The sequence below is a fragment of the Pan paniscus genome, chromosome Y (genome assembly GCF_029289425.2).
Source record: "Pan paniscus chromosome Y, NHGRI_mPanPan1-v2.0_pri, whole genome shotgun sequence".
NCBI lineage: Eukaryota > Metazoa > Chordata > Mammalia > Primates > Hominidae > Pan > Pan paniscus.
The window spans coordinates 36,830,049-36,854,914 of record NC_073273.2 but is presented as its reverse complement, the minus strand read 5'-3'; positions in this window follow the sequence as shown (position 1 = coordinate 36,854,914).

Here is a 24,866-nt window from a genome sequence, read left to right as displayed (position 1 = left end):
TTTAGGAAGACACGAGATATCAGTCAGTATATGTAAAAAGTACATTGGTTCAGTCTGGAAAGGTGTGGCATCTTGAAGCAAGGGCAGGAAGACTTCAAGCATGGAGGGAGCTTTCAGGTCTTGGATAGATGAGACAAAAACAATTGCATTATTTTGACTTTCTCATTAGCTGTTCCAAAGGAGACAATCAGATATGTATCTGTCTTAGTGAACAGAATAATAACTTTTAATAGAATGAGATGTGGGTTTGCCCTAAGCAGTTTCCAGCTTGACTTTTTCTTAGTGATTTTGGGGGCCCAAGATAATTTCTTTTCACACCTACATGGTCTCAAAAGGGAAGGAATGAGTAATCCATCCCTTGTTTAGCATATCATCAAGAAATAATGCAAAAATGGGAAATCAGCAGGCCTTGGCACTGCTCTGTCTATGGAGTAGCCAATCTTTTATTCTATTCCTTTCTTAATAAACTTACTTTGCTTTGCACCATGGATTCACCCTGAATTCTTTCTTGTACAAGATCCAAGAACCCTCCTTTGGGGCCTTGATTACTACACTTTTCCTTTTACAAAATGAATGAAGTTGAGCCATGGCAAAGACTGTCTACTTTCTGTTCTTCCTCAATACATAGTGATACCATTGATTTACCATTATGAAACCAAATAATTCAATACAACTCTCTGATGATTATTTTTGACTCAGTCACATTTTTATGAAGGCTAAAAATTAAAAGCAGACAAAAGGCAAAACTCTAGGGAAAGTCAAAAGATCAGTGTTTGCCAGCGCCCTGGGGGAGAGAGAGGAGGAGGAATACAGGAAGCATAAGTGATTTTGATGGCAGTGAAACTTCTGTATAATATATGCAGACAGTATCTTGTATCTGCAAGACTTTCTCTGTTTGTCATAACCCATGGGACTGCACAGCATAAAGAGTGAACCCTCATGGAACCTGTGAACTCTGGTTAATGATATGTCCCACTGTCAGCTCAGTAATTGTAACATGTGTACCATAATAAGGCAAGTTGTCAAGCGTGGGGCAAACTATGTTGTATATACAGGAAAGAGGGTCTAGGAGAACACTCTGGACTTTCTGCTCAATTTTTTTTATAAACTTGAAACTGCACCCTAAGCAAAGTTTATTCATTTAAACAATTGAGTAAGTGGCCTTTGCAGGAACTTGGATGGACTTGGAGGCCATTATTCCTTTTTTTTTTTTTTTTTTTTCTTGAGACTTTTCAGACAACCAAGTTCCTCTTGAAAGACTCAACTTCCTGGTGATAAGTTGGAAAAGTTGTAAATCCACCCTATCTCCTTCTCCTTCCCCCTTCTCCTTTTCTCATAATTGTGCTTTTACTCTATTTCAAAAAACGTTAGGCCTAAACCAACTGGGATGAGAAGTAAAGTTGTCTTGCTGAGAAATTTTCTGTCTGAGTGCTATTTTTTTTTTTTTTGGCTATGCCAAGCACTTGCTTCTGACAAGGTGGAGTCTTGCTCTGTTACCCAGGCTGGAGTAGAGTGGCAAGATCACAGCTCACTGCAATCTCTGCATCCCAGGTTCAAGTGATTCTTCTGCAGAGGCCATTATTCAAAGTGAAATAACTCAGGAATGAAAAACTAAATATCTGTGATATTAAGTGGAGTACATTCTTACTTACAAGTGGAAGCTAAGCCATGAGGATACAAAGACATAAGAGTGACATAATAAACTTTGGGAACTTGTGGGGAAGAGGAGGAAGAGGTGAGGGAAAAAAGACTACATATTGGATATAGTGCACACTGGTCAGGTGTCAGGTGCATGAAAATCTCAGAAATGACCACAAAAGAACTTATCTATATGATATGGTTTGGCTATGTCTCCACTCATATCTCATCTTGAATTGTAGTCCCCATAATTCCCACATGTCATGGGAGGACCCAGTGGGAGGTAATTGAATCACTGTGTGGTGTCTTTCCTGTGCAATTCTCCTAATAGCAAGTCTCACGAGATTTGATGGTATTATAATTGGGAGTTTCCTGTACATGCTCTTTTGCCTGTTGCCATGTAAGACATGAATTTGCTTCTCCTTTGCCATATGCCATGACTGTGAGGTGTTCCCAGACATGTAGAACTGTGAGTCCTTAAGCCTCTTTCCTTTATAAATTACCCATTCTTGGGTGTGTCTGTATTAGCAGCATGAGAACAGGCCAATACACTAGGTGACAAAAAAACTACTTGTTTCCAAAAAACTATTGAAACAAAACTTTAAAACTTTAAAAACTGAAAAATAGAATAAAACTAGAAAACTAACTAAATAAAATAGACAAAAGAAAAACCACCCACCTTGCCCTTGTATATTTTCTTTTTTAAAAAAACAAATATATACATATATATTTAGTATACTTTAAGTTCTAGGGTTCATGGGCACAACGTGCAGGTTTGTTATATACGTATACATGCTTCATGTTGGTGTGCTGCACCTGTTAATTCATCATTTACATTAGTTATATCTGCTAATGTTATCCCTCCCCCTTCCCCCCACTGCACAACAGGCCCCGGTGTGTGATGTTCCCCTTCCTGTGTCCAAGTGTTCTCATTGTTCAATTCCCACCTATGAGTAAGAATATGCAGTGTTAGCTTTTTGGCCTTGTGATAGTTTGCTGAGAATGATGGTTTCCAGCTTCATCTATGTCTCCACAAAGGACACAAACTCATCAATTTTTTATGACTGCATAGTATTCCATGTGCCACATTTTCTTAATTCAGTCTATCATTATTGGACATTTGAGTTGGTTCCAAGACTTTGCTATTGTGAGTAGTGCCACAATAAACATACGTGAGCCTGTGTCTTTATAGGCATATGTCTTTATAGCAGCATGATTTATATTCCTGTGGGTATATACCCAGTAATGGGATGGCTGGGTCATATGGTATTTCTAGTTCTAGATCCCTGAGGAATCACCACACTGTCTTCCACAATGGTTGAACTAGTTTACAGTCCCACCTACAGTGTAAAAGTGTTCCTATTTCTCCACATCCTCTCCAGGACCTGTTGTTTCCTGACTTTGTAATGATTGCCATTCTAACTGGTGTGAGATGATATCTCATTGTGGTTTTGATTTGCATTTCTCTGATGGCCAGTGATGATGAGCATTTTTTCATGTGTTTTTTGGGTGCATAAACGTCTTCTTTTGAGAAGTGTCTGTTCATATCCTTCACCCACTTTTGATTTTTTTTTCTTGTAAATTTGTTCAAATTCTTTGTAGATTCTGGATATTAGCTCTTTGTCAGATGAGTAGATTGCAAAAATTTTCTCCCATTCTGTAGCTGGCCTGTTCATGCTGATGGTAGTTTATTTTGCTGTGCAGAGGCTCTTTAGTTTAATTAGATCCCATTTGTCAATTTTGGCTTTCGTTGCCATTGCTTTGGTGTTTTAGACATGAAGTCCTTGCTGTACCTATGTTCTGAATGGTATTGCCTCAGTTTTCTTCTAGGGTTTTTTTAAGGTTTTAGGTCTAACATTTAAGTATTTAATCCATCTTGAATTAATTTTTATATAAGGTGAAAGGAAAGGATCCAATTTCAGCTTTCTGCATATGGCTAGCCAGTTTTCCCAGCACCATTTATTAAATAGGGAATCCTTTCCCCATTTCTTGTTTTTGCCAGATTTGTCAAAGATCAGATGGTTGTAGATGTGTGGAATTATTTCTAAGGGCTCTGTTCTGTTCCATTGGTCTATATCTCTGTTTTGGTACCAGTACCATGCTGTTTTGGTTACTGTAGCTTTGTAGTATAGTTTGAAGTCAGGCAGTGTGATGACTCCAGCTTTGTTCCTTTGGCTTAGTATTGACTTGGCAATGTGGGCTTCTTTTGGGATCCATATGAAATTTAAAGTATTTTTTTTCCAATTCTGTGAAGAAAGACATTGGTAGCTTTGATGGGGATGGTATTGAATCTATAAATTACCTTGGGTGTTATGGCCATTTTCACAATATTGACTCTTCCTATCCGTGAGCATGGAATGTTCTTCCATATGTCTGTGTCCTCTTTTAGTTCATTGAGCAGTGGTTTCTAGTTCTCCTTGAAGAGGTCTTTCACATCCCTTGAAAGTTGGATTCCTAGATATTTTATTCTCTTTGAAGCAATTGTGAACAGGAGTTCACTCATGATTTTGCTCTCTGTTTGACTGCTATTTGTGTATAAGAATGTTTGTGATTTTTATAGATTGATTTTGTATCCTGAGACTTTGCTGAAGTTGCTTATCAGCTTAAGGAGATTTTGAGCTGAGACGATGGGTTTTTCTTGACATACAATCATGTCATCTGCAAAGAGGGACAATTTGACTTCCTCTTCTCCTAATTGAATACCTTTATTTCTTTCTCCTGCCTGATTGTCCTGGCTAGAACTTCCAACATTATGTTCAATAGGAGGGGTGAGAGAGGGCATCTCTGTCTTGTGCCAGTTCTCAGAGGGAATGCTTCCAGTTTTTGCCCATTCAGTATGATATTGGCTGTGGGTTTGTCATAGATAGCTCTTATTATTTTGAGATACATCCCATCAGTACGTAATTTATTGAGAGTTTTTAGCATGAAGGGCTGTTGAATTTTGTCGAAGGCCTTTTCTGCATCTATTGAGATAATCATGTAGTTTTTGTCTTTGGTTCTGTTTGGTAATCTGCTGGATTACCTTTATTGATTTGCATATGTTAAACCAGCCTTGCATCCCAGGGATGAAGCCCACTTTATCATGGTGGATAAGCTTTTTGATGTGCTGCTGGATTCGGTTTGCCAATATTTTATTGAGAATTTTTGAATCAATGTTCATCAGGGATATTGGTCTAAAATTCTTTTTTTTTTTGTGGGTCTCTGCCAGGCTTTGGTATCAGGATTATGCTGGCCCCATAAAATGAGTTAGGGAGAATTCACTCTTTTTCTATTGGTTCGGATAATTTCAGAAGGAATGGTATGAGCTCCTCCTTGTACCTCTGGTAGAATTCAGCTGTGAATCTATCTGGTCTTGGACCTTTTTTGGTTCATAAGCTATTAATTATTGCCTCAATTTCAGAGCCTGTGATTGTTCTAATAAGAGATTCAACTTCTTCCTGGTTTAGTCTTGGGAAGGTGTATGTGTCAAGGAATTTATCCATTTTTTCTAGATTTTCTAGTTTATTTGGGTAGAGGTGTTTATAGTATTCTCTGATGGTAGTTTGTATTTCTGTGGGATTGGTGCTGATATCCCCTTTATCATTTTTTATTGCATCTATTTCATTCTTCTCTCTTTTCTTCTTTATTAGTCTTTCTAGTCATCTATTTGTTGATCTTTTCAGAAAACCAGCTCCTGGATTCGTTGACTTTTTGAAGGGTATTTTGTGTCTCTGTCTCCTTCAGTTCTGCTCTGATCTTAGTTATTTCTTGCCTTCTGCTAGCTTTTGAATGTGTTTGCTCTTGCTTCTCTAATTCTTTTAATTGTGATGTTAAGGTGTCAATTTTAGATCTTTCCTGCTTTCTCTTGTGGGCATTTAGTGCTATAAATTTCCCTCTACACACTGCTTTGAAATGCATCCCAGAGACTCTCATATGTTGTGTCTTTGTTCTCGTTGGTTTCAAAGAACATCTTTATTTCTGCCTTCATTTCGTTATGTACCCAGTAGTCATTCAGGAGCAGGTTGTTCGGTTTCCAACAATTTGAGCAGTTTTGAGTGAGTTTCTTAATCCTGAGTTCTAGTTTGATTGCAATGTGGTCTGAGAGACAGTTTGTTATAATTTCTGTTCTTTAACATTTGCTGAGGAGTGCTTTGCTTCTGACTATGGGTCAATTTTCAAATATGTGTGGTGTGTTGCTGAGAAGAATGTATATTCTGATAATTTGGGGTGGAGCGTTCTGTAGATGTCTATTAGGTCTGCTTGGTGCAGGGCTGAATTTAATTCCTGGATATCCTTGTTAACTTTCTGTCTCATTGATCTGTCTAATGTTGACAGTGGGGTGTTAAAGTCTCCCATTATTATTGTGTGGTAGTCTAAGTCTCTTTGTAAGTCTCTGAGGAGTTGCTTTATGAATGTGGGTGCTCCTTTATTGGGTGCATATGTATTTAGGATAGTTAGCTCTTCTTATTGAATTGATCCCTTTACCATTATGTAATGTCCTTCTTTGTCTCTTCTGATCTTTGTTGGTTTAAAGTCTGTTTTATCAGAGACTAGGATTGCAACCCCTGCTGTTTTTGTTTTCCAGTTGCTTGGTAGATCTTCCTCCATGCCTTTTTTTGAACCTATGTGTGTCTCTGCACATGGATGGGTTTCGTGAATACAGCATACTGATGGGTCTTGACTCTTTATCCAATTTGCCAGTCTGCATCTTTTAATTGGAGCATTTAGCCTATTTACATTTATGCTTAATATTGTTATGTGTGAATTTGATCCTGTGATTATGATGTTAGCTGGCTATTTTGGTCGTGAGTTGATGCAGTTTCTTTCTAGCATCAATGGTCTTTACAATTCAGCATGTTTTTGCAGTGGCTGGTACTGGTTGTTCCTTTCAATGTTTAGTGCTTCCTTCAGCAGCTTTTGTAGGGCAGTCCTGCTGGGGACAAAATCTCTCAACATTTGCTTTTCTATTGAGGATTTTATTTTTCCTTTACTTATGAAGCTTAGTTTGTCTGGATATGAAATCCTGGATTGAAAATTCTTTTCTTTAAAATGTTGAGTATTGGCCCTCACTCTCTTCTGGCCTGTGGAATTTCTGCCAAGAGATCAGGTATTAGTCTCATGGGCTTCCCTTTGTGAGTCACCCTTTCTTTCTCTCTGGCTGCCGTTAACATTTTCCCTTCATTTCAACTTTTGTGAATCTGACAATTATGTGTCTTGGAGTTGCTTTTCTGAAGAAGTATCTTTGTGGCATTCTCTGTATTTCCTGAATTTGAATGTTGGCCTGCCTTGCTAGGTTGGGGAAGTTCTCCTGGATAATATTCTGAAGAGTGTTTTCCAACATGGTTCCATTCACCCCGTCACTTTCAGGTACACCAATCAGACATAGATTTGGTGTTTTCACATAGTCCCATATTTCTTGGAGGCTTTGTTCATTTCTTTTTATTCTTTTTTCTCTAAACATCTCTTCTCGCTTCATTTCATTCATTTGATCTTCAATCACTGATATCCTTTCTTCCAGTTGATCAAGTCAGCTACTGAAGCTTGTGCATTCACCACGAAGTTCTCGTGCCACGGTTTTCAGCTCCATGAGGTCCTTTAAGGATTTCTCTGCATTGGTTATTCTAGTTAGCCATTCATCTAATCATTTTTCAAGGTTTTTAGCTTTTTCTGTGATAGGTTCAAACTTCCTCCTTTGGCTCAGAGAAGTTTGATCATCTGAAGCCTTCTTCTCTCAAGTCATCAAAGTCATTCCCCATCTAGCTTTGTTCCATTGCTGTTGAGGAGCTGCGTTCCTTTGGAGGAGGAGAGGTGCTCTGATTTTTAGAGTTTTCAGTTTTCTGTTCTATTTTTTCCCCATCTTTGTGGTTTTATCTACCTTTGGTCTTTGATGCTGGTTACATACAGATGGGGTTTCTGTGTGCCTGTCCTTTCTGTTTGTTAGTTTTCCTTCTAATCGTCAGGACTCTCAGCTGCACATCTGTTGGAGTTTGCTGGATGTCCAATCCAGACCCTGTTTGCCTGGGTATTGGCAGCGGAGGCTGCAGAACAGCGAATATTGCTGAACAGCTAATGTTGCTGTCTGATCACTCCTCTGGAGGTTTTGTCTCATAGGTCTACCCGGCCATGTGAGGTGTCAGTCTGTCCCTACTCGGGGGTGCCTCCAAGTTAGTCTATTCAGGGGTCAGGGACCCACTTGAGGGGGCAGTGTGTCCATTCTCAGATCTCAAACTCTATTCTGGGAGAAACACTACTCTATTCAAAGCTGTTCAACAGGGACATTGAAGACTGCAGAGGTTTCTACTTCCTTTTGTTCAGCTATGCTCTGCCCCCAGAGGTGGAGTCTACAGAGGCAGGCAGGCCTCCTTGAGCTGTTGTGGGCTCCACCCAGTTCAAGCTTCCTGGCCACTTTGTTTACCTTCTCAAGCCTAAGCAATGGCGGGTGTCCCTTCCCTATCCTTGATGCTGCCTTGCAGTTCAATCTCAGACTGTGTGCTAGCAATGAGCAAGGCTCCATGAGCATGGGACCCTCTGAGCCAGGCACAGGATATAATCTCCTGGATGTGCCATTTGCTAAGACCATTGGAAAAGTGCAGTATTAGGGTGGGAGTGACCTGATTTTCCATTTGTCACAACTTTGGTTGGGTATGAAAGGGAATTTCCTGACCCCTTTTGCTTCCCAGTTGAGGCTATGCCTCACACTGCTTCAGCTCACACTCGGTGCACTGCACTCACTGTCCTGCACCCACTGCCCAACAAGTTCCAGTGAGATGAACCTGGTACCTCTGTTGGAAATGCAGAAATCACCTGTCTTCTGCGTTGCTCATGCTGGGAGCTGTAGACTGGTGCTGCTCCTATTTGGCCATCTTGGAACCACCCCTCACCCCTGTATGTTTTCTAAACAACTCTTTTCATTATAAGAATTATGAAACAAATAAAAAATAGTCAAAAAATGCAGACAGTCAAATTTTTAGTGAAACCAATAGTAATAAAAATAATAGGCTAAGTATGGTGGCTCATGCCTGTAATCCCAGCCCTTTAAAAAGTTGAGCCAGAAGGGACACTTGAGCCCAGGAGTTCAAGACCATCCTGGGCAAGATAGAAAGATGCCAAATCTACAAAAAGATTTAAAATTAGCAAGGCATGACAGCACACGCCTGTTGTCCCAGCTACTAGGGCGGTTGAAGAATGAAGATGGCTTGTGTCTGGGAAGTTGAAGCTGCAGTGAGCCATGATTCACTCCACTGCACTCCAGCATGGGTGAGAGAATGAGATCCTGTCTCAAAAATAATAATGATAATAACAAGCACACATATGACCTTACTTGGGGACTTTGTATTTAAGCTCTGGGATTCTGAAGTACTTTCAAGAGCAAGACTGGAATTAGTCCCGGTGATGAAGTGATCCTCTGGATAGGTTATGTATTTGAGCACATACCCATCAGCTTGAGATTTTTCTGCTTTTGCCTACAAATTATCAATTTCATGCTTATAGCCATTACAAAGTAATTAACATATCAGATGCTTAGAAGTTTCAGTCCAATGTTAATGATAAATTGATATCCTTAAAGGGGCTATCTCTTGGCAAATATATTGTTTGTGGTTGTGCAAATGCTGATATTTCTAAATACCATTCACTTTTTATTTTACATTAAAGTGTGAACTTTAAAAGCAACTGTGCTTAGCAAAAAGTGTCCTTAAACTTTGTAAATTCTTACTGACTGGATTTTCCTATATTTTTAGAAAAGAACTAATTTTAATATTTTTTTCTAAACATGAAAACATTTTTTTTTGAGATGGAGTCTCACTGTGTGGCCCAGTCTGGAGTGCAGTGGTGCGATTTCAGCTCACTGCAAACTCCACCTCCAGGGTTCAAGCAATTCTCCTGCCTCACCCTCCTGAATAACTAGGATTACAGGCACCCACCCCTACACCCACCTAATTTTTGTATTTTTAGTAGAAATGGGGTTTTCGCCATGTTGGCCAGGCTGGTCTTGAACTTCTGACTTCAAGTTATGCACCTGCTAAAATGCTTGGATTAAAGGCGTGAGCCACTGTGCCCAACCAATAACATATTTTTAAAAATGGTAACAGCCAGGTCCAGTGGCTTAAGACTTAATCCCAGCATTTTGGGAGGCTGAGGTGGGAGGTTAGGTTGAGCCTAGGAGTTTGAGACCAGTCTGGACAACATGGCAAAACCCTGTTTCTACAGCAAAATAATAATAATAATAATAATAATAATAATAATAATAAAATTTTAAAATATTAATGACAATAATAAAGCATATTCATTTGAAATGATTGGGCATCCCAAACCAGTCTTCCTTATCTTTACACATTGTCAGCCAAAGGCAGGTTTTTAGCTACAATACAGATGTACATTTTTCAGTCCGAATTCCCACTTTTCAAACCCAAAGCAAGCATACTACTCCAGACATTTTGAAGAATTTGACAGAAAGTGTTTTCATTTTGTTAATGACATAAACTCCTGCATAACCATATTCCAAAATACTAAGTTATTGTTTGCTTGGGTGAAAGCATCAATTTTCTTTTTTATTGGACTCCCCAATAACTGGGATTACAGGTATGCACCACTATGCCCAGGTATTTTGTGTGTTTAGTATAGCTGGGGTTTCCTAATGTTTGTCAGGTTGGTCTCAAACTCCTCACCTCAGGAGAAAGCATTCTTTGCTTTTTATTTCTTATTTGACATTATGACTTTCAATCTGAGGCAGGCTCAAACAAGGTCTGTCAAGGAAAAAGATTTGTTACAATGTTGCTTTCAATTCTCTCATGTCATTTCTTATAGTTGGAAAAAAAAAAAAAAAACTTCAGTTAAAGAGTTGAGACCTGCTTCATCAAAACTTAAACCTTTATGCTTCAAGGAGACTGCCAAGAAAGGAAATGACAGTTACAGGGTGGGAGAAAATACTTGCACATCATATACCTGATAAAAGACTCATATCCATCATATAAAAATAATCCCTCTAAGGCGATAATTAAAGTATTTTTTCAATTCAATTTAAAGTGGCTAGGTCCAGGTGCAGTGACTCCTGCCTATAATCTCAGCACTTTGGGAGTCTAAGGAGGGTGAATCACATGAGGCCAAGAGTTTGAGATCAGCCTGGCCAGCATGGTGAAACCCTGTCTCTACTAAAAATACAATAAAAATTGGCTAGGTGTGGTGGCATGTGCCTGTAATCCTAGTTACTTCGGAGGCTGAGGCACTAGATTTGCTTGAGCCTGGGAGGCAGAGGTTGCAGTGAGGCAAGACTGTGCTATTGGACTCCAACCTGGACGACAGAGCAAGACTGTGCCTCCAAAAAATAAGAAATAAATAAAAATATAGGTCAGTAAAAGATTTGAATTGCACATTCTTCCAAAAAATATATATAAGTAGCCAATAAACACATCACAAAATGTTATTAATAGCATCAATGACATGCAAATTAAAGACACCATCAGAACACTTACACACTGCTAGTGAAAGTATAAATTAGTTCAGCCCTTGTGGAAAGCAGTTTGGAGATTTCTCAGAGAACTAGAACTAAAAATAGCCTTTGATCCAGAAATTGCATGATTGAGTATCTGCCTAAAGAGAAAGAACTCATTCTACCAAAAATATATCTGCACTCACATGTTTATAGTAGTACGATTCACAATAGAAAAGACATGGCATGAAGCCAGGTGCCCATCAATGGTGGATAAAGAAAATGTGTTAAATACACATCATGCAATGCTACACATTCATAAAAAAGAATGACATATTGCCTTTTGCAGCAATATGGATAGAGCTAGAGGACATTATTCTAAGTGAACTAACTAAGAAACAGATAATCAAATAATGCATGTTCTTATTTCTAAGTGAGAGCTAAGCATTGGGTTCTCATTGGACATAAAGATGGAAACATTAGACACTGGAGACTTTTAGAAAGAGGAGAGAATGGAGCAAGGGTTAAACACCTAACCATTGGGTATTTTGTTCACTATGTGGGTGACATGTTCAACAGATGCTCAAACCTCAGCGTCATGCAATATAGCCATGTAACAAACCTGCATATGCACCCCCTGGATCTAAATTCTTAAAAAAATCCAACATCAGATTCACTTCATTTCTGGCCCCTAGAATGGCTAGAGACAAAGTCAGATAATAACACGTGCTGGGGAGGATGTGTAGAAATCAGAGCCCTCCTACAGCGTTGGTGAGGATGTAAAATTGTGCAACCACTGTGGAAAACAGTCTGATGGCTCCTTAAAATGGGATCCTTTGTAATTATTAAGGATATAAAGGGGTCCTGAGACTAAAAATTTGAGACCCACTACTTAATAAAAATATTGTCTAATACATAACTTGCATTTGTTGAATTGTTTTGAATTCAATTGTTGTATACAATAAAAAAGGGGAGACATCCTTTCTCTACAGAGAAATTGAATTTTGTCTTTATTTTCTCACCAAAGTCAATGAGAAAGACACATGAAGCCTCCTGTAATAGCCACTAAATTATAAGAGACCAGATGAAATCCAGGTGATGACAGCATGAAACAGACAGTCTAAACAAAGTCATTTGCTAACATGGAGCTGTAACTATTTGTAAGCCAATGTTAAGTACTTTTCTTTACCATACTGTATGCTACAAAGTCAACTCTGAGATTGAAACTGGCTCTACCTCTATTCAACACTAAGTACTGTTGTTACACAAGCCAGTGATATATTTTTTTATGAATAAAATTTTAAGACAACACAAATACTCCTGTTCATTTAAGTATTGTCTATGTCTGTTTTCTGCTTCCTGGACAGAGTTGACCTGTTGCTACAGAGACTGCATGGCCTGCAAAGCCAAAAATATTTAGCATGTAGGCCTTTAGAGAGAAAGGCTAAATGATATGAATTATACCCAGATTTTGCAGAAATTGCAAGTGTAAGCTTGCAGAAAGGAGATGCAAAATGTAGAAATGGGCAGATCTGAGTTCAACAGGAATTTCAATGTTAGGTTGAGATCACTGGCCAAAGGGGCTTGCCCAGCTATGAAGTCATGCCAGGTCTGGTTTTGCTATGTCAGAACACAGTCTGCTGCATGGGGCTGGGAGACTGAAAATACAATCAGTTAATGGCCAGGTCGTATATGAAAATAGAATCCTGGGGTGGGCATGGTGGCTCAGGCTTGGAATCCCAGCACTTTGGAGGTCAAGACAGATGGATCAGGAGGTCAGAAGATTGAACCATCCTGGCTAACAAGGTGAAACCCTGTCTCTACTAAAGGAAAAAAAAAATACAGAAAAATTAGCCGGGCATGGTGGCAGGCACATGTAGTTCCAGCTACTTGGGAGGCTGAGGCAGGAGAATGGCTTGAACCTGGAGGCAGAGCTTGCAGTGAGCTGAGATTGCACCACTGCACTCCAGCCTGGGGGACAGAGCAAGACTCCATCTCAAAAAAGAAAGAAAGAAAAAAAAATAGAACCCCGACCCAAGATCTCTAGCAACCATCCTGGAAATCAATCCATTGACTGTAATAGCCAGTCCAGAAAGCCAGCTTACTAACTAGGAGTTACACTTGTAGTGAGACAGACCAATGTCTGCAGTAGCAGTCCAGGGAGCTAAACAACAACCCCTGTAATCATTGGCCCCAAATGACCATGACTTGTTTAATATCTGAGAGCTTCCCTATTTTTGTCTTCACTTAGGGCCAACAAGTGACTGCCACATATGCACTTGTAACCAATAGCAAAGAATGTCCTGCCTCTAGTGAGCCTCCTATGGCTCCCTGTGCCAGCCACCTCCAGTCAGGGCACACCTGAAACCTTTCCTTTTCTCCTCTATGAAGCTGTCCTGCTTCCTTGTATGCCTGTGAGTCTGCAAAATGCTTTTAATAGATAAATAGGTGGATAGAAGGATGAATAGATATTGAATGGATAGATAAATGAATGATGGGTGTATTGATAGATCAATGGACAGACAGATGCATAGATAATGGATGATTGGATGAACAGAAAAGGATAAATGGATGGATGGATGGTGAATAAATAGATAATCTGTAAATTAATGTATTGATGGATGAATAGAAAATGGTCTAATGATGGATGAATGAATAGATGAAAGGAAGGATGGATATATAATGGATTGGTGAGTGATAGAATGACTGATAGATTGATGAATGAAAATCTTCTGGATGGGTAAATGAACAGATAGGAGAATAGATTGATTGATGGATGATTGATGGATGAATTGATAAATATATAATGAATGAATGGATGGATGAGTGGGTGGATTGATGGGTGAATGGATGTGTGGGTGGGTGGATGGGTGATTGATGGATGGAGGGAAGGATAAATGGTTAAGTGGCTGGACTGATGGATTAATGGATGGATGATGGACAGATGAATAGATAATGTACACATGAATGGATGATGAATAAATCGGTGGGTGGATGGATAAATAGGTAATTTACAAATCAATGGGTAGATAGGTATATAACAGGTGAACAAATGGATAAACAGATGGGTGGTTGGATAGATATATAATGGGTGGATGGATGAATATATAATGAATGAATGGATGGATGGATGGATTATGGGTGGGTTGACAGATGGAAATATAATGTATGCATGAATGGATGGGTAGGTGGAAAAATGGATGGATGGAAACATAGATGGATGATGTGGCTGAACCCCTTGCCACAGAAGTCTCTGAAGAGACAAACTTCATATGTTCTCATGTTCTTGGTCTTTGTTTATTTCCACAAAGCAAAGCAGCAAGAGCTAGCAATTGGTGCAAAATTCACAATTAGGTCAGCAGCTGAGTGCTGTACTTAGATGGATGAAGGCCATACATGGCCAAAATGCAGGAGCAAGATCAAGTTCACCAAGAGAGAGACAAGGGCCAAGTCTGACATCTCTATTCTAGCATGGAAATTTATTGATATGGTGATAGGGAGAAGAACGTAGAGCTACATATGGATGAGGAATTTCTGCGTTATCAGATACTGACAAGTCCTGGCCCCAGTCTTTGATTCTTCCAGCTGGTAAAGGCATCCTTAGAGCCAGTTGAGGCCTAATCAGAGCAGAACACAAAGGCAGGAGGGCTGTAGTATCTGTGGCAGGGAGAGGCTGAGAATGGTGGCAAAACACACAAAAAAACAATAAAAAAGAGGAAACCTCCAAGTTTGACACATCCATAGACAAGTGAGAAAGAAGAGTAGCTTAACAAACAGAAATGCTTACAAAATAGTTATTTTTTTTCCTTAAAGGAACTGACTGCTTTTAAAAGGAACTTAGAAATTAGGAAACAGACTAGAGCTGAGTTATAAATAGAAATATCAATAGATATTTATAATCCCAAGTAGACTACCTATGTTAGGTGTTACAGCTTCTCTACTTATATTAGGTATTGAAGCTTCTCTCAAACAGCAAGGTACTACACAACTCACACTTTATCTCAATATTGGGGGACTCTGTCCACTTTCAGAGGATTAGATATTGTATAACTTAAAATGCTCATGATTCTTCACACTCATCTGCAAATGCAGAGACAATATTTTAAGACTTTATTTTGACACCTAGAAAAATGGTACTTAATTCTGCAACATCCAATTGAAAAGCATTGGCTTATGTTAGAGGGCATGGGGAGCTATTAAAAATGTATAAAACATATGCATATTAATATAGTGACTAGATTTTTATCTATTACTAAGCAGAAAAATAAGAAAATATATTATTATTGATGTTAAGTAGTGCTTATCATTGATTAGTCACTAAATGCCAAATATTATGATAAATTCTTTACATAAAATGCCTTGATTTCACAAAAATTCCCTGAGATGCAGGACCAGGATCTAAGACCACATCAATTGGATTTTTTGTCTCTTTATTTTGAGACAGGGTCTTTCTCTGTTGCCCAGACTGAAGTACAGTGGTACAATCACTGCTCACTGCAGCCTCAATCACCTGGGCTCAAGTGATCTTCCCACCTCAACCTCTGAGTTGCTGATACTACATGTGTGCACCACTATGCCTAATGTTTTATTTTTGTAAATTTTTGTAGAGACAGGGTTTCACTATGTTGCCTTGGCTGGTCTGAGACTTCTGGTCTCAAGCAATCCTCCTGCCTCAGGCTTCTGAAGTGCTGGGATTACAGGCATGAGCCACTATGCCCAGCCTTAATTTGATTTTCAGACTAATTTTCCTAACATTGACAGTCTATTGGAAACATACAAGGAAAACAGGAAAAAAAATAATGCTGCTTTTAGAACCACAACTACCTTTGAAGAAGAGAGAATCAACTTGAATGGCAACCCTGATGTTCCACTGGGTGCCCCAGTGGGCTGGAAGTGTGTTTTGGGAGCAGAAGCTGTAGAGGGCTGGGTGAATTTTCAGAATCAATGAAAGAGGAGAAGAAGGAAACTGCAGGGAACCAAAGAGGGGAGAAAAACAGAATAATGCATTGTAAACTCTTTCTCTGCTTTCTCTCTCAGCACTATATTTGCTGTCTGCTGTGATACACTGGGAGGACTGCATCAGTGTGGTGTGTTTGCTTGAAACTTGCAGAAGAGGATTCCTTTCCTTTCATTTCAGATTCTGGGGGGTTGGGGGCAGGGTGTGCAAGCAGATATCCAGAAGACAGGGCTTCTATAAAAAGATAACCTTCCTTCCAGCCCCTAGGAAATTCACAAAAATTGAGGAACAGATATAAATTTTCATGTGAAGTAAAAATCAGAGCATGAGACAATTCTGTCTCCACTTAAGGGTGCCAAAGTCCCCAGCTGACATTGGTACACAAATGTTTCTGTAGGAACATACACAAACACAACTTTCTGTAGAGCCTTGTCCATAATCACAATTTAGATACAAACGGGTTTGCCTAAATTAATTACAAAGGAATAAAATATTAGTGTCAGGGCCAGAACTGGAGCTTTTAGAACACTGGGTCATTTTCCATTAGGCCATCCATATTATGTCTAAGTATTCATCTATGCATTCATTTACCTAACATCCATCCATCCATCTATCCTTCCATCCATCCATCCATCCATCCATCCATCCGTCCATCCGTATTCCATCATCCATTCAATCCATTTGTCCATCTATCATCCTTTTATGCATACAACTATCAATCAATCCATTTATCCATCTATCATCCTTTTATGCATCCATCTATCAATCCATCAACATATTAGCTATTCATTCATCCAACCTCCATTCAATCATTCATTATTCATCTATCTATCCAACCATCCACTACCCATCTATCAATTCATCCGTTATCAACCATCCATTCATCCGTATTTTATATATACATCCATCATCTATCCATTGTCTTCCATCTATCCATCTACCTGCATGCATCCATCATCTATTTATTTATCATAGTCCTTGGTGATGGTTCTGAATAAGAAAATCCTTGACGGTCTTGAACAGGAATTAGTCTTCTCATCGACCAAGTCCAGCAGGCTGGAACCTGGACATAGAACAGGTTCATAAGAGTGGTTCCACATTGGAGCAACCATGGACATAGGCAAAGCCCTGCCTAGGGAAGTATAGTGTTACTAGTTCCCCAAAACAACTGAAAATAGAATTATCATCCAACCCAGCAATTCCACTTCTGGGTACATACCTAAAAATATTGAAAACAAGATCTCAAGGAGATATTTATATGTGCTCATAGCAGCATTACTCACAACAGCCAAAAGATGGAAGCAACTCAGATGTCCATCGATGAACAGATAAAAAGTGTGGTACATGAATTCAATAAAATATTATTCATCCTTCAAAAGGGAGAAAATTCTGACATATGGTACAATATTGATAAATCTTGTAAACATTATGCTAAGTGAAAGAAGAACATTGCAATAAGACAAATAATGTATGATTCCATTTATAGGAAGTCACTCAAAGAGTCAAATATTTGGAGACATAATGTAGAATGGTTTTTGTCAGGGGATGGTGGGGAGCAAAAATGGAAAATTATTACTTAATTGGGACATTGTTTTTGCTTGGGGTGAAGAAAGTGTTTTGCAAATAGATCATGGTGATGCTACAAAGAATTCACTGGTCAAATGATAAAAAATGAGCCTGGGTAACATAGTGAGATCCTAGTTCTACCAAAAATAATTTTAATTAGCTGGGCATGGTGCTGCACAGCTGCGGTCCCAGCTATTTGGGAGGCTGAGGCAGGAGAATCGCTTGAGCCCAGGATTTCAAGGCTCCATTGAGCCATGATCACACCACTGCACTCCAGCCTGGGCAATAGAGTGAGAACTCAGGAATGTTAAAAAAAAAAAAAAAAGAAAAAAAAAAGAGAAAAAGACACAAAATGTCATTTAGACAGGATGGATAAGTACAAGAGCTCTACCATGTAAAATGATGACCAGAGTAAATAACAATATATTTTATTGTTGGCAAATGATGAAGGCATTTACTGTTAAGTGAAAATTACCAAGAGAGTAGATTTTTAAGTGTTCTTACCATGAAAACAAAACATAATTAGTTGAATTTAGCCATTCTACAATGGATACATGTATCAAAACACCATAAATATATATATATCATTTGATTTGTCAAAAAAGATGCCAATATGTGTGTTTTAAAGTGAAAAAAAGAGAAAAAAGAGTATAGAAATATGTAGAAAGTAAATACTGAAAACATTAAAGAAAATATGTTTAATATATTAAACATATTTAATAATATATTTATGCAAAATAATTTAAATGAATAATTTCAATTTCTGAAATTGAAATGAATAATTTCTGCCTGGGAGGCAGAGGTTGTGATGAACCAGGAGAGTGTCATTGCACTCCTAACTGGGCAGCAAGAGTGAAACTCTATCTCAAAAAAAAAAAGAAAAAGAAAAAAGAAATCCTGGGCTCAAGTTTTCTCCTACCTCAGCCTCTTGAGTAGTTGGGACCACAGACATGCCCAACCAATTTTAAATTTTTCGTAGAGACAGGGTGTTACTACATTGTCCAGACTGGTTCCAAACCTCCAGCTTCAAGGTATCCTCCTACCTCTGCCTCTAAAACACTGAGATTGCAGACATGAGCCATCATGCTTGGCCTTTAATTTTAAGTTTAATTTTTAGTCTTGTCAAAGTGATAGATGTATAAGGCTCAAAAGTGAAGCAGTACCTCTTGCCCTCAATGTTCACTCTTATATTTTTTTTTCCTGGGATGTATTTCTATTTTGAAATAACATATTTGTTCAGAAATCTCGAGTGTGTTTCTTTTTTTTAGATGGTGCCTATTAATTTTCTATTTTCATCTTCCTGATGTGGCTACATCACTAATGTTTACTAAATGAATAGTCAAGCTTACATTATGTGAATTCTCTAAATACTGAGATGTGCTTAACTTCCCTTCTTTGTATAAATTCTTGCATTTTCTAAACTTGCTTCCAGTTCATGTCTTCCCTATTAAAATTATTTTCACAGACTTATGATGAGCCTGCCAATCCCTTCCAAATACAATCAACCACCTAAGGTAGTCACAGGATGATGTTAAACACAGCCTCCTGGGGTCGTACAGTTCCTTTTCCAACCTGGACTCACCACTTTCTAAGACATTCACAGAGACATCAACCCTAGTATGTCCTGTTTCCAAATGCCTTGAGTTTGTGTCCTGGCTTGCTTCTTCTGGTATCTTGGTCGGATAAGTTGGCCTTTCCGCAACTCAGCTTCCATAGCTGGCTGGAAAGTGGGAATAGTAATAGTCATGCGCATTAAATGTGATCACAGTTGTAAAATGTTAAGGTCAGTTTCCTACTAATTGTACACAGGATGTTTATTTTTGTGGTCATCTTGAAAATTCCCCAATAATTCCTTCATGTTAGCAATGTCAGTTTCTAAATTTCATGTCTCCCTCATGCTCAAATTGCCTTCCCTCATTTCCTCAAATCCAATATTCAAAGACATTACCATCAAGAGTGCATGGGGATTACCGTTATTAAGCATTCTGCATGTACAGGAGTTCTGACCTTCATGCTCAGCTACTCTTGGGTCACGGTTGGGTTCTATATGCAATCCTAGACATTCCCGCAACAGGTGAAGGTATCACTGTTAATGTTGGGCTTCCAGTGCTGCTGATCCTAAGGTAAAGTCCAATCCCCTTTTTATTTCTCAAGACTTTGCATCTCTTTCTTTTTCTTTCTCTTTCTTTTCCTTCCTGTCCACTCCTCTCCTCTTCTCTCTTCTCTTTTTCTTTTTTTTTGATGGAGTCTCACTCTGTTGCCCAGGCTGGAGTGCAGTGACATGATCTTGGCTCACTGCAACCTCTGCCTCCTGAGTTCAAGTGATTCTGTCCTAAGTAGCTGGAATTACAGGTGTGCACCACCACACCCAGCTAATTTTTGTATTTTTAGTGGAGATGAGGTTTTGCCATTTTGGCCAGGCTGGTCTCAACCTCCTGACCTCAGGTGATCTGCCCTCCTCGGCCTCCCAAAGTGCTTGGATTACAGGCATAAGCCACGGTGCCTGGCCTCTCATTTTGTTTCTCACTTTCTCTTTCTATCTCTTATTCTCCCTTTCATTTTCTTTCTGTCATCCAGTCTCTTTCTCCCTTTTTCCCTGCCACTCTGTCTTTTTGTGCATACTTCTGTCATTCTCTTTGTCTCTCATTCTCTCTTGCATGATCTCTTTTTCTCCCTCTCTCTTTTTGAATTACTCTGTCATTCTCTCTCTCTCTGTCTTTCTCCTTCTGCCTTCCCACTCCCCAAACTATTCTAGAGTCCTTTCTCTTCACCCTTCACACTCTAAAATATCACAACAATGTTCCCTCATGTGAGTCATTTGCCTCCCTGTCTCCTGGGGACCCAGAAACTTAGAGGTTCTTCTATACTTTCATAAAACATTCTCATTTCAAGCTGGGCATAGTGGCTCATTACTGTAATCCCAGTGCTTTGAGAGGTTGAGAAGGGCAGATCTCTTGAGTCCAAGAGTTTGAAACCAGCCTGGCAACATGGTGAAACCCTGTCTGCTAAAAACACAAAACAAATTTCCCTGGCATGGGGGTGAACACCCATGGTCCCAGCTACTCAAGGGGCTGAGGTGGGAGGATCACTTGAGCCTGGGATGTCAAAGCTGCGGTGAGGCATGATTGCACACTGCATTCCAGCCTGGACAACAGAGTAAGAACCTGTCTCCAAAAAAAAAAAAAAAAAAAAAAAAAAAAAAAGAGAGAGAGAGAGAAACCATTCTCATTTCCAGCCATTTACCCCTTCTTTTCTTAAACATAGAAGCAACCTTGGTTTAATTTCTCTAATTTTCAATGTAGCATGTTTAAAGAGTAGAAGAGATACCTTGACCTCTAGAAGCAAATTAACATAGGCATTGATGAGTCTCATCTTCCTACTTAATGAACATGTTCTGATTGATGGCTCATGTTTGGAGGCAGCGCACTGAGGATCAGAAATAAAAAGGCTGACAGAAACATGTTTTCCTTTAAAGCTCAGATAGTCTAATGGGAAATTCAGATTTATAAATGAAGAACTGGGACTTACCATTAGGCATAGCAGGTTTAATAGAGTGGTTTATATTAACCCCCTTGTGTATGTGTGTGCGTGTGTGTCCACATGGGTGTCTGCCTCCTTTTTCTCTTTTTACCCCTCCTCAAAATGGATGTAGGCTGGAATTAAAAGGAAAACAAGGACAAAGAGAATGTGTGAGAACAGGGCAAACAAAAGATGAGGATGGGGTGGGGCACAGTGGCTCATGCCTGTAATCCCAGCACTTTGGGAGGCCAAGGAGAGCAGAACGCCTGAGGCCAGGAGTTCAAGAGGAGCCCGACCAACATGGTGAAACTCAGTCTCTACTAAAAACACAAAAATTATCCAGGCTCCTTGGTGTGTGCATGTAGTCTCAGCTACTCAGGCAGCTGAGGTAGGATAATTGCTTGAACCCAGGAAGCAGAGGTTGTAGTGAGCTGAGATCATGCCCCTGCACTCCAGCCTTGGCAACAGAGTGAGGCTTTGTCTCAAACAAACAAACAAACAAACAAACAAAAAGATGAGAATGACCTTTTGAAGGCTTGGATGCAGATAGATGCTGTGGTCTGAATGTGCGTATCTCCTGAAAATTACTATGTTGAATCTTCAACCCCAAAGTGATGGTTACAGGAGGTGGTATCTGCGGAAGGAGATGAGATCATGCATGTGGAGCCCCATGAAAGGATGAGTGCCCTTTTAAAAGAGAAACTAGAGAGCTTCCTCATCGTTTCTACCATGAGAGGACACAGCAAGAAGGTGCTGTCCGTGAAACCAGGAAGCAGATCCCCACCAGATACTGAATCTGCCACACCTTGATCAGCCTCCAGAACTGTAAGCAAAAATATTTGTTGTCTATAATCCTCCCAGCCCAAATGGACTAAGAACCTAAGCTATAGTAACTGTCATGGCAGGCAGGAGAAAGAAGGAGACAATGAACTCACAGCAGTGGACAGGAAAAGCCAATGAGAAGCTACAGAGCTCTTAAAAATTTCAGGAATTGGGGGCAGCATGTGGCTTTCCAGATGCAGACACAGACAGGGCTGGAAGCAGGAGTAGTGCTTGTCAGAAGAATTCTCCTCCCACTCTTAGCAGCCAGATGAATAAACTGCTTGGAAATATAATCAGTGATGAACAAGCAGAGATCTAGATTCATGGAAGCTGGGGAGAGCTGAGAGTGAAGGTGAGATACTGTGCCCAAGGCGAGATATTAAGACAAAGCCTGACCCTCCCAAATATATACCCCAAAGAAATAAAAACAGACACAAAAAAGTACACACACACCCACCTTCATAGCAGGGACTGAAGTAGCACATTTTAGTGTTCACTATTCCAGAGATGCTCACTCTCTCTATGTATATTTTTTGAGACAGTGTCTCACTCTCTTGCCCAGGCTAAAGTACAGCAACCCAATCACAGATCACTTCAACTTCAATCTCCCAGGTTCAAGCCATCCTCCTATTTCACCCCCCCAACCCTGCCCCCACCGCAAGTATCTGAGAGTACAGGTGCACTCCACGACACCAGGCTATTTTTTATATTTTCTTTTTTTAGAGATGAGGTTTCACCATGTTACCCAGGCTGGTCTCAAACTCCTGAGCTCCAGCAATCTGCCTGCCTTGGCCTTCTAAAGTGTTGGGATAACAGGTATGAGCCACTGCATCTGGCCCATGCTCTATATTTTTCTTTCTTTTTTTTTTTTAACATTTTTTCATTTTTATTTTAGATTTGATGGTACATGGGAAGTTTTGTTACATAGGTAAACATGTATCATGGGAGTTTTTGCACAGATTGTTTCATCACCCAGGTATTACGCCCAGGACCCAATAGCCATCTTTCCTGCTTCTCTCCCTCCCCCGATTCTCCACCCTCAAGTAGGCCCCAGTATCTGTTGTTTCCTTCTTGGTGTTCATAAGTTCTCATCATTTAGCTCACAGCTCTGTTTTTTTTTTTTTTTTTTCTGAGACAGGGTCTCACTTTTTTACTTTATACATATATATATTTATATATATAAAATATATATACACACAAATACAACACAAATATATGTGGAAAGATAGAGGTGTGTGTATATATACACAAAAAATGTACTTTATATATGTAAAGTACTTTTTTTACATATATATATATGAGAGAGAGAGACAGAATATTAGATTCATTGGGGGTGATGTAGAAATGGATTAACTTCTTGTTACTTTCACTACATAAAATGCATTTAAGAGTCTGGAGATTTTACAAGGAAAAAGTAAGAATTAAGGAAGTCTTTTAAGTTCCACTTGAAAATCATGTTATATTGGATCATGTTATATTCGAAGTATTCCACTCACTTGCTTCAATATTCGAGACTCTCATTTTTTTCTTTTCTTTTTTTTTCTTCCTTCCTCCCAACCTCCCCATCCCCTCCTCTCCCTTCCCTTCCCCTTCACTTCTGTTCCCTTCTTTTATTTTATGTTATGATATATTATGTTATGTTATGTTATTATTTTTCAGATGCATTATCACCCTGTAATGCAGGTTAGAGTGCAATGGCTGGATCATGGCTTGCTGCAGCCTTCACTTCCCCACTTGAGAGATCTTCCAACCTCTGACTCCTCAGTAGCTGGGACTAGCTGGGACTACAGGCCCATGCCACCATGCCCAGCTTATTTTTGTATTCTTTGTAGAGATGGAGTCTCACTATATTGCCCAGGCTAGTCTCAAACTCCTGGGCTCAAGCAATCCTCCCACCTTGTCCTGCTAAATTTCTGGGATTATAGAAGTGGGCCACTGTGTCCAGCTAAGACTCTCATTTCTTACCAAAAACTGATAGTATGTCTTATTTTGGTTATTAGTTGAATTTTAGGATATTTCATTAATACATGAAAATAATTAAAATGGATGGCCAGGTGCAGTGGCTTACATCTGTAATCTCAGCACCTTAGGAGGCTGAAGTGGGTATACTGCTTGAGTCCAGGAGTTCGAGACCAGCCTGGGCAACATAGCAAGAACCCATTACTAAAAAAGTATTTTTAAAATAGCTTGGTGTGGTGGTGCATTCCTGTAGTCCCACTACTCAGAGACTGAGGTGGGAGGACCATCTGAGCACAAGAGATAGTGGTTGCAGTGAGCCATGATGGCAGCACTCTACTCCAGCTTGGGTGACAGAGTGAGATCCTATCTCAAAAATAGATAAATAAAATACACATAAAATAAAATATGTAAATACACATAAAATAGTAAGCTGCTTTCATTCTTAAAGAGACAATATGTTTTAAAATAGCTTCACATGACATGAAGTCTAGTGGTTTTCTTGTCTAGAGAAAGATCAAAGTTAACACCTTTAAGAGGTGACCAGTGGTATACAGGATGTGTTGCTTCACAAAACAGTGAGGAGGAAATATAAAAAGAAAAACAAGCTCATTCTCAACCTATTCTACCACTAACATGGTAAAGTCTGTTTTTAAAAAACACACAGGCCAGGAGTGTTGGCTCACGCTTATAATCCCAGCACTTTGGGAAGCTGATCCAAGAGGATTGCTTGAGTTCAGGAGTTCAAGACCAACCTGGGCTACACAATGACACCCTGTCTCAATGAAAATAAAGATAAAAGTAGCCAGGCATGGTAGCAGGAGCCTGTAACCCCGGCTACTCAGGAGACAGAGGTTGCAGTGAGCTGAGATGGCACTGCTGTACTTCAGCCTGGGTGGCAGAGCAAGACTTTGAAAACACACACACACAAACACACACAAACACACACACACAGTGACTCAAATGTGAAAAGATGCTCAAAATTACTCATGATGAAAGAAA